We start from the raw sequence: 9,846 nt of genomic DNA, 5'->3' as shown, positions 1-9,846 counted from the left end.
ATCTCCTCCTCCCATTTTAGAGAACCCCATCCTGTACCCTTTACCTCTTACCCCAGACTCCATTTCCCATAATCCTCTACCTGGACACATCATCAATTGCAATCTTTCATCAGATCTCATCATCAGTTCAGCTGCCTCACATTAGAAGGACTTTAAAAGTAGCACATATACTTTTTGACTTTGCTAGTGATTGAATGAGACTCAAGAAATCATTGTTACCTGGAGGGGACTTTAATGGTAGTTTGAGGGACATCATGGATTTTGCACTCTTGTTAGTTGGTTCCCCTTTTACCGTGGGAGAAGCAGAGTGTCTGCCCAAAAGGGCTGCCGACCCAGAAACTTTTTTCAAAATGGCTGCCAATCCAGAGATTTTTTGCAAGATGGCCGCTCTTTCAGAGCCTTGTCACATCTCAACTGAACTTCCAGAGTCTCGTCACAGCTGATCGTCCAGAGCCTCGTCACACCTCAGCTGATCTTCCAGAGTCTTGGCACATCTCAACTGAACTTCCAGAGTCTCGTCACATCTCAACTGAACTTCCAATGCCTAGTCACATCTCAGCTGATCTTCGAGTCTCATCACGTCTCAACTGATCTCCCAGTGCCTCATCACGTCCCAGCTGATCTTCCAGAGTCTCGTCACATCTCAACTGATCTCCCAGTGCCTCATCACGTCCCAGCTGATCTTCCAGAGTCTCGTCACATCTCAACTGAACTTCCAGAGTCTCAGCATGTTTCAGCTAATCTTCCAGAGTCTCATCATGTCTCAACTGAACTTCCAGAGTCTCAACACGTCTCAAATGATCCTTCCAGAGCCTGCTCACTTCAAGTCTGCAAAGCCAGAGCCTGTTCACGCCAGGGCCGCAACGCCAAAGCCTCCGGCCTTTAGAGATATCAGGCCACAGTCTTCAGCCATCACGAATGCCACTCCAGTGTTCAAGAGCATCACAAATGTTGCATTTGAAGACACCAAGTCAGGCCCAAGGTATTCGAGGGTGGCATGCAGAGTGGAGGACTCTCAGTTTGTGTCGGTGCAAGCTGCTGGTATTCCAAAGGTCTTTACACTCACAAGCCATGCAGTTTCCACGCTCTCTAGTGACACAGTTTCAACACTCCTAAGCTTGCTGGCCACTACTCACCCAAGTTCCCCAGGCACAGCACCATCAGTCTGGGAAATAGACAATGTACTCTCTGTCCTGCCAGTAATGGCTACAGCCATTCTCTGTGTTTGGGCTGCACACACCACTGTAGTTTCCCCAGAGGTGGCAGCCTTCACTGCAGAACCTCCCGAGGTGGTGGTGCCCACTCTACTCCCTGAATCTTATCTCAAGTCTAGCCCAAAGAGAGCTCCTGATCCCGAGTTTGGCTCAGAGAGGATATCTGTTCTAGACCAGAGTCTAGTGCAAGCTCCAGCCCCTGAATCAGTCCTTGAGTCTGTTCCAGTTTAGTAGAAGGCGGCATCCGCTGCAGAACCTGGGTGGCGGGGGTGTTTGCTTCAGATTCTTTTAAGACAGGAGTGCCCACTAATAAAGTCTTTGTCTGTCCTGATAAGGTCATGGAGGCCATCTGTGAACTCTCTGCCTGTCCTGTTACGGCTAAGAAAGCCGTTTCTGAATTATCAGACTGTCCTGTCACGGCTATGGAGGCCTTCCGTGAACTTTTCGCCTGTCCTGTTACAGCTATGTAGGCCTCTGTGAACTCTGCCTATCCTGTCATGGCTAAGAAGGCTGTTTCTGAATTCTCAGACTGTCCTGTCATGGCTATTAAGGCCGTCCGTGAACTCTCTGCCTGTCCTGTTATGGCAAATTTCAGGAATTCACTGAAAATAACTGCACCATCCTGCCTGGCATATTGTATTCAACATCCTTTCAATTAGAATGCGCTGATTCTAATCTAGCACATTATTTAGGATGAATATGCAAATTGGGAAGCAGGGCCAGAGAGACCAGGGGACGAGAGGGAGCTGTGTTCACATTGCCTCGCTGCTCTTTTAAAAGTAGAACAGGCGTTTGTTTTCTTACATTGTTTGCTGCGTCTTTCCCATTGTCTTGGGAGTGTGAGGGAGAGTTATGTAAGCCAGGTTGCCAGCAGATGAGCATGGACATGAGCAGAGGGTTTTCAAACCCTCACGCCATATGAAGCAAAGCTATTTTGGTGGCTTGTGAAGCACACTTAGACTCAGCGTGAAAAGACGACGTGGTGAGGGGCAGATGGGCCTGCTGCAGTGACACAAAGAGAACGAAACCAGAGAGAACAAGGGAAAAAAAGCCTTATTGTCTTTAATTATGGATGAAGTTTCTTTTGCAAAAAGTCATTCTGCAAATTCTTTTATTCAAAGCTACTTCACAAAAAGTGCCTTTAGAAGTCAACGTGTTGTTTATTTCCAGATCATTCAACAAGTCTGTCACTGGTCTATGTGCCACCAAAATGCATTGTGAACATGTCAAAGCTGCTACTGCTACATAGCTGGTATATTCTATAATAATAATAATAATAATAAAAAAAAAAAAAAAAAAAAAAATAATAAAAAAAATAAATAAACAAACAAAAAACAAACAAAAAAAAAAAAAAAATAAAACAAAACAAAACATAATATATTAATATAATAAATAAATAAATAAATAAATAAATAAATAAATAAATAAATGTACATTGGTAATAAAAAAAATGCACTGGTTTAATAACAACAATAATAGTAATAATGATAATGGCTTAAAATAAATATATAAAAAAACAATTTAAATAAATACAATTTAAATAAATAAATAAATAAATATTGTTGATAATGGTAATAAGGCTCAATATAAATAACAAAAAAATAACTAATGATGATGACGCTAATAAAAGTAATAAGGCTGAAAATAAATGTAAATAACTAAAATAAATAAACAACAAACAAAAAATGAAAACAGTAGTAGTTGTAGTAAGCTAAGTAAATATAATAATAATAATAATAATAATAATAATAATAATAATAATAATAATAATAATAAATGCTCAAAAATACAACTAATATAATCACAAAAAATACAGAAAAAAAATAAAACAGTAGCAACAGTAATAATTTAACAACAACAACATGCTGCAAATAAACAAATAAATAAATAGCCATCACACAAACCTGCATATACATTTGCATGTTTTTGTGGACTTTCCATATCTTGTATTTGTTTGTGCTTCCAGTCTGCTTCCTCTATCTACAGTTTACATATTTTTTTTATTTCTTATATACACTGACTTCCAACTTTTACATTACACCACTCTAAATCCCAAATATGCAATGCAGACATTTCTGTCCTTGTGGATTGTGCTGTAATTATAGGACAGAGTCATAATAGTGGTGTGGAGACAGCAAATTCTTTGAGCCTGTCACGCTTGTGCAGGTGGTGTAATTATGAAGTGTCTGGTTGGAGGGGCCTGAGGGCCCGCTGTGGCCTTCACACCTCTCTGCTGTCAAACTGAAATAATGTCATCAGGGAGACAAGCAGGAAATGAGCATCCGCCTGACGGGATGACCCTCCAAGGGCTTTCACCATGAATCCCGCAGGATCGGCAGGCAGATTTGCCAATATCTGCACTCATTCATGCATTTTTAAAGATGCAATTTACACATAAAAACAATGAAGCTTTCACGCCTGCTTTCAGAGCATCACAGCGCCTTTTCCTGCCCCAGAGCACTTCAAAATCAATATGGGAGACAGAAAAAAGATGCTCAAGAAATCTTACCAATAGAAAAATATACACAACCAGTCAAAAGTTTGAAATAATTACTTTTGAGCATAAGAGATTTTCAAACCTCCACAGCAACAGCAATGGTGGCCACCTGGGAAGCCCCGTTGTTCAAGATCAAAATCTGTAGTCCATTACCAATCTAATTTGTAATTTGTAAATTAAGGCTCCCCGACCAAAGGAGTGGGACAGATCTGAAACCAAATCCCACTGAGTCAGCAATCCCTAATGTAATACAAAGGACCTAAGGAGATTTGAGTGATTTTTGCCTTTACTGAGCCAAGAGGAAGAATCAGAGATCCATGCTGATGTTTGCTGCATTATGACTCATCTGCAGAGCCCCGAGCCAACTTGATGCAGCTATCAGGACGGCCTCCCTCGAGGGCCTGGATCCGTATCACACATTAATCTCATTGCAGGGGTGCTGATCCAGGATCAGGCTCTCCAACCTGTCCAGTCTGATTTGCATCATTTTAATCTAGGAGGCGAAACCGAACCTGAAACGGCGTATGTTCTACAGCTTCATGTAGCAGATTATTATTATTATTATTATTATTATTATTATTATTATTATTATCATCATCATCATCTCTATAAACAGCATGTAACATTAAATTTTTATTGTAAGCATATCAATAATATCATGATACTGATATTAATATTCAGAAATATAATGTTATATTAATTAATATTAATACATTAAAAAGTATATTATCAGTATTATAGAATATCCAAAATAAAAGGAACTGTTAATTCAAAAGTGAAAACTGCCATCATTTACTGACCCCCATGTCATTCCAAACCAGTATGACTTTTTTCAAAAACAGGAAGGGAAAAAAAAGGACAGGTTTGAAAGACATGAGTGTGCATAAATGCCTGACGGTTTTCATTTTGAGGTGAACTTTTCCCTTCAAGACAGACAAAGAAACTTGGAGAGATCTGAAATTGACTGCCACGGTACATTCCCTACTTCAAAGAAGTCGTTTCTTTATAGCTGAACCATTTTATTCAGCCGACTTTTTCAGTTCTGACTCTGTGCACATCTGATTTATTAAAGAGACTTGCCCGTGTTTGATGTCTGGATGCGTATGCAATGCTCCTCATTTTATTTTCCTGATCATTGAATGGCTGAGTCTGCAGCCTCTTTCTTTTGGGTACTTTAAAAAAAAAAAATTAAAAAAAAGAATGACAACACAGAACAAAAAGATATATGGTGAAATACTGTACGCACTGGCCAACCTTCTCTGTTAGCAGTGCGACTGACTGCTTCTGCATGATGTAACGTGTGTAATGAGGTGTATCATGTGAATGGCTGGAAGACGATCTCATCCGCCATTGACCCTCTTATTGGTTTTCAAAGGCTGCAGGCACAAACAGATCAATGGCGTATTGGCAAATGAGAAGAGAGCATTGAGTCTGTGTTATGTGACTGATCAATGAAGCACTGATCCCTGCGCTCGCAGAGACATTCCTGCTGATTAGCATCTGCTCCCATCATTAGGCACTATCAGACGGCCTGTGGCGCGCAGCTAATAAAAGTACGCATCACATTCATTCTTTTGTCTGTGATGCGCTTCTGCATGACTCAACTGCAGTAAAGGACATTCCAGTGTTGAATCTGTCTGAACACACAGCTCAGTTTCCCTCTTCCTCTGATGCCTGGATTTTCAGACGATATCTGATCCCTCACTGATTATTAGCTACAGAAATAATGACTAGTGCTCTCTACAATGCACGGAACATTTGAAAATAGCTTAATCGAGGTTAAATACTTTTGGTGGATTCTATTGCTTTGCAATTAAAAAAGGAAGATTAAAAAAATAAATCTTTAAAAAAAGTTAACATTATCAAGATTTTTCTGTCTCTGCATAGCAAATTGTAATATTTTCCATTACAAAAATTGTGCAAAAAAAAAAAAAAAAAAAAAGGGGGCTAATGATTTTAGAAGCCAAAGACATTTCAGTTAACCCAAACTGATTCAAAAAGTATGGCTATGTTAACATACAGTATTCTTCAAAAAAAAAAAAAAAAAAATAATAATAATAATAAAGTAAAAATAAAAGAAAAAGAAAGTGAAAAGAAAAGAAAATAAATAATCTTACTAGTAGAAAAACTGCTTTAACAAACAGTTGTTGCTGAGACTGGACAAATTACCCATAAGACCTTGCATGGGATAAGCATGGAAATGTATTGATGTATTTTCAAGCATATTCAGTGACTGGCTAAATAAAAATGAATAAATAGGAATAAAATATAGATAAAAGTAAAATCACAAAAAATAAATAAACAAAAACCTAAGAATAATAATTATAATAGCACACAATTTGTCACAGCCAATGGCAAAGTTTGCTGATTAAAAATAACCTAAGAATAATAATTATAATAGCACACAATTTGTCACAGCCAATGGCAAAGCTTACCCATCAATACACAATTTGTCACAGCCAATGGCAAAGTTTGCTGATCCAGTATTTGTAGATCATTTTTCCACGTTTCAATGGTTTACTGAAAAACAATGATAAGCACATCATAAGTTTTAAAGGCTTTTAATGGCAAAAACATTAGTAAATATTTACAGTGTTGACCCTTTTTCTTCATAATCTCTGCAATTGGCTCTGGCATGCTGGATATTAGCCTCTGGGCCAAATCCTGACTGATGGCGATCCATTCTTGCCTTATTAGTTCTCAGAGTTGAACACAATTTGTGGGCTTCTGCTCGTCCACTCATCTTTTGAGGACTGACCACAGGTTCTCTATTGGATTGAGATCCGGGGAGTTGCTTTAAGAAGCTTTAAGTAGCAGCCACTTCTTTAATCACTCTTGCTTTGTGACATGGTGCTCCATCATGCCGGAAAATGCATGGATCATCACCAAAATGCTCATGGATCGTTGGAAGAAGTTGCTTTTGCAAGACGTTTTGATACCATGCTTTATTCCTGCCAGTGTTTTGGGGCAGAATTATGAGGAGGCCCACTCCCTTGATTGAAAAGCAACCCCAACACATGGATGGTCTCAGGAAGCTTCACTGTTGGCACGTCACAGGACTAGGGATGTGCCGGCACAAGTATCGGTAACGAATGGTTCACGGGCAAATTCCAAATGGAAGTGATCATCCCTATCCCATTGGAGTGGGGACTTTGGAGAGAGCAGGGCATGTGCATGCCATTATGTAGTCGTTTGGAATGCACTTGGCAAAAGGACCAACATAATTTCCTCATTATCTTCAGCTGAATTTTTTTATTTTTTATTTTTTTGCCAATAAAAGCCTTTAAAACTTATAAGCTTACTGTTTTTCAGTATGCCATAGAAACATGTGGAAAAATAATCTACAAATACTGAAGCAGCAAGCTTTGCAAAACACAAAATGTATGTCCCTGGCCAAAACTTTTGGCCACAACTATACAGTATTTATTTATTTTTCAAAGCACAAGTTAGGCTGAAGTTTCATTCAGCAGTCAAAAAGCAAAACTCAAATAATAAGTACATACAGCTAATGAGCTCTACATTGCAAAATCCCAAGGCTTCCTACTGAGAAAAACCATTCAGTTGACTTCCTATATATGTAGGTCAGTGAGACTGAGGTCTTTTTTCTTCAGTTTCTTTCATATTTTTTGAAGCTGACAGCATGATAGCCGGCAGCATAGAAACACGACATAACATAATGGCCTCTTGTGGCAGCCTCTGAAAGTCCTCGCCACACTTCGGCAGTTAGCAGAATAACTCTTCCCGCTTCAATTACCTCCCCGTCACCTCCTCTCTGGACGGGATGATGGGAAATGAGAGAGGGAAGACTGCAGCCAGCTTCGTGTGAAGGTACATTAACATTTGTCAGTCAGTTGGCAGGGACATGACAAACAAAGTGTAAACCACTCAGAATGAAGTGTAATATATAATCCACGTTGAAAATTTGAATGCTATTAGTGTATTCCCAGCCAACAGGCTCTCGAAAACCAGCGGACCACATCTTGGGTTGAGTGTTTTTGCAAGCCAAGCGAGGATGTTCTGTACTGGAAAGCTGTTGAATAGACAGCAACAAATCCAGTGCAAAGACAAAAGCAGACCTGACATGAAAAGACGAGCTTGTCGCTGATACTGCGCCATTGTTTGCTTTGTGAAAAGAGTTCGCAAGAATGAACCACCTTCCTAATTACACACTATTAGCTAGCTTTATTACCCAGAGCCCTGAAGCCACAAGCTTCTCTGGCATGATCAGATGCTTAGTTTCATTGTAGAGAAAATGGGTGTCTCTTATCTGACTTTGATGAGGTCGACAAGCCAGGGGCAGCTGGCATGCTTGATTTTTAAATGTGATCTCCTCCAGTTTTGTCAGTTGGAACCTAATTAACAAAACAGCCAATGGCAGCAATTTGTTAGGCATCTCGTTCACAATTAGAGTAACATGCTGCGGAAGATTGTGATCAGGAGATGGAGAGATAGTGTAACGGCAAGGTAAGGTCTCTCCGGGCAAACGTTTCTGTGGCATCAGATGGACATTATCTGGGTTTTAATCTCATTCTGTCAGTGATTCTCTAATCCAAACACTGAAAATGTGCAGCGCTGGGGGTCCTTCAGAAGCAGAATTGAAAAACACAATGCATGGAGTATACTCTCAAAATAAAAAGGTACAAAACTGTCAGAATAAGTTATGAAGATGTACCTTTAGCTTTTGTATTTATAGGATACCCCCCCATTTCAGACAAAGTTGCTTTAGACTAGCAGTTCACACAATAGCAAATATGAAAAGTCCTTCACATAGTATAAAAGAAATAAATAGCCACCGTGTAGTGTGACTAAAGAAAAACTAAATATTTATTCAGTCTTTTCCTTCATTGTTATTCTTTTTTTTTTTAAGCAAACTAATGATTGCAAAGTCAAGAAAGTGGGTTTGTTGTCCTGAGGCTACATCGTCCAATATTGGAGGGATAGAAGCAATAACAACTGAACTCACCACCTGCATATAAACGCGATACAGTCAATAAGCCTGTGGTAGGATGTGAAAAACAGAGCATGCTTTTTGCAAAGAATCTATAAATGCATGGCTTCAAATGCACTTAAAATGGTCTAAAAGCCTTTCTTTAGCTAGAGCCAGGCAGAAGAGATCAAGTCGAGTGGAAGGGATTAAAAACACGAAGTGCTATTTTCAGACAGCACTGTAGAAAACAGCAGCCGTCCCAGAGCTAAGCTGCCCAGAGCCGCCCTGTGCAATGGACGTGAACCCTCTGGCCTCATGTCAAAACACTCAATATCCTCTAAAAGTTCAACACAATTAACATTTAACACTGCTTATGGTGCATGAATAATCTTCTGAAGAATTCATGCTCCAGTTTAAGAAATACTTTATCATTTATGAATACTTTCTGCACTGCATTACAGACCATGCAGCCTCCTTGGCCCGGTTCCCCGGGGGGAATAGCACCTGTCACAAGACAAGCTGTACTCTTCAGGGTCTACGGGGGCAGCCAGGCAAAGCCAAGCCGAGGCATGAGCATGTGCCTCGAGTCATCAGCTATACCTTTCTCACCTTTCCTTTCTCCAGTGTCTCTGAAGGTTACATTTCTATGCAGATCATTTCCTGTAAAGCCCAGGAAAGAGCTGTTTGGCCTTCTGCCGTTGCTGTCTCGGTCCAAAAAAGGGCCTCTGAATGATTACTGGTCAGAGAAAGGATCTACAACAAGAGTTTGAGCTTGGACGTTACCCCCCTCATTCCGGTCCCCTATATAAATTAGCATTTGAAAGGACTTGTGGAGGCGAAGACTGTGGAAGGGAAGGGGAAAACGGAGAATGGCAATAGTAAAGCGCAGAGGTTCCCCTCACAGTCAAACCATTATTCTTCTACTAGCTTTGAGGGTCTTGTAAAAGAGGCCTTTGTCAAGTCTGTATGTGTAGGTATTTCGCTTTCCTAATGGATCCTCATTATGACATTCTCCTCCTTGAGGAACTGGATATCAAATCTTCAAACACTGAGCTCTTCATATTCAGTCTTTAGCTGATTTATATAGCACTTTATACAATAGATTGTGTCAAAGCAGCTTTAAAGTAGTAAATTTTGAAGAATATCCTTACCACTAGTTTCAATACACTGTACTAACACTGGAGAACTGGGGATGTCAAGGTCCAAAA

This window comes from Cyprinus carpio, chromosome B25 (assembly GCF_018340385.1).
Source record: "Cyprinus carpio isolate SPL01 chromosome B25, ASM1834038v1, whole genome shotgun sequence".
NCBI lineage: Eukaryota > Metazoa > Chordata > Actinopteri > Cypriniformes > Cyprinidae > Cyprinus > Cyprinus carpio.
Note: the sequence above shows the minus strand (reverse complement) of the source record.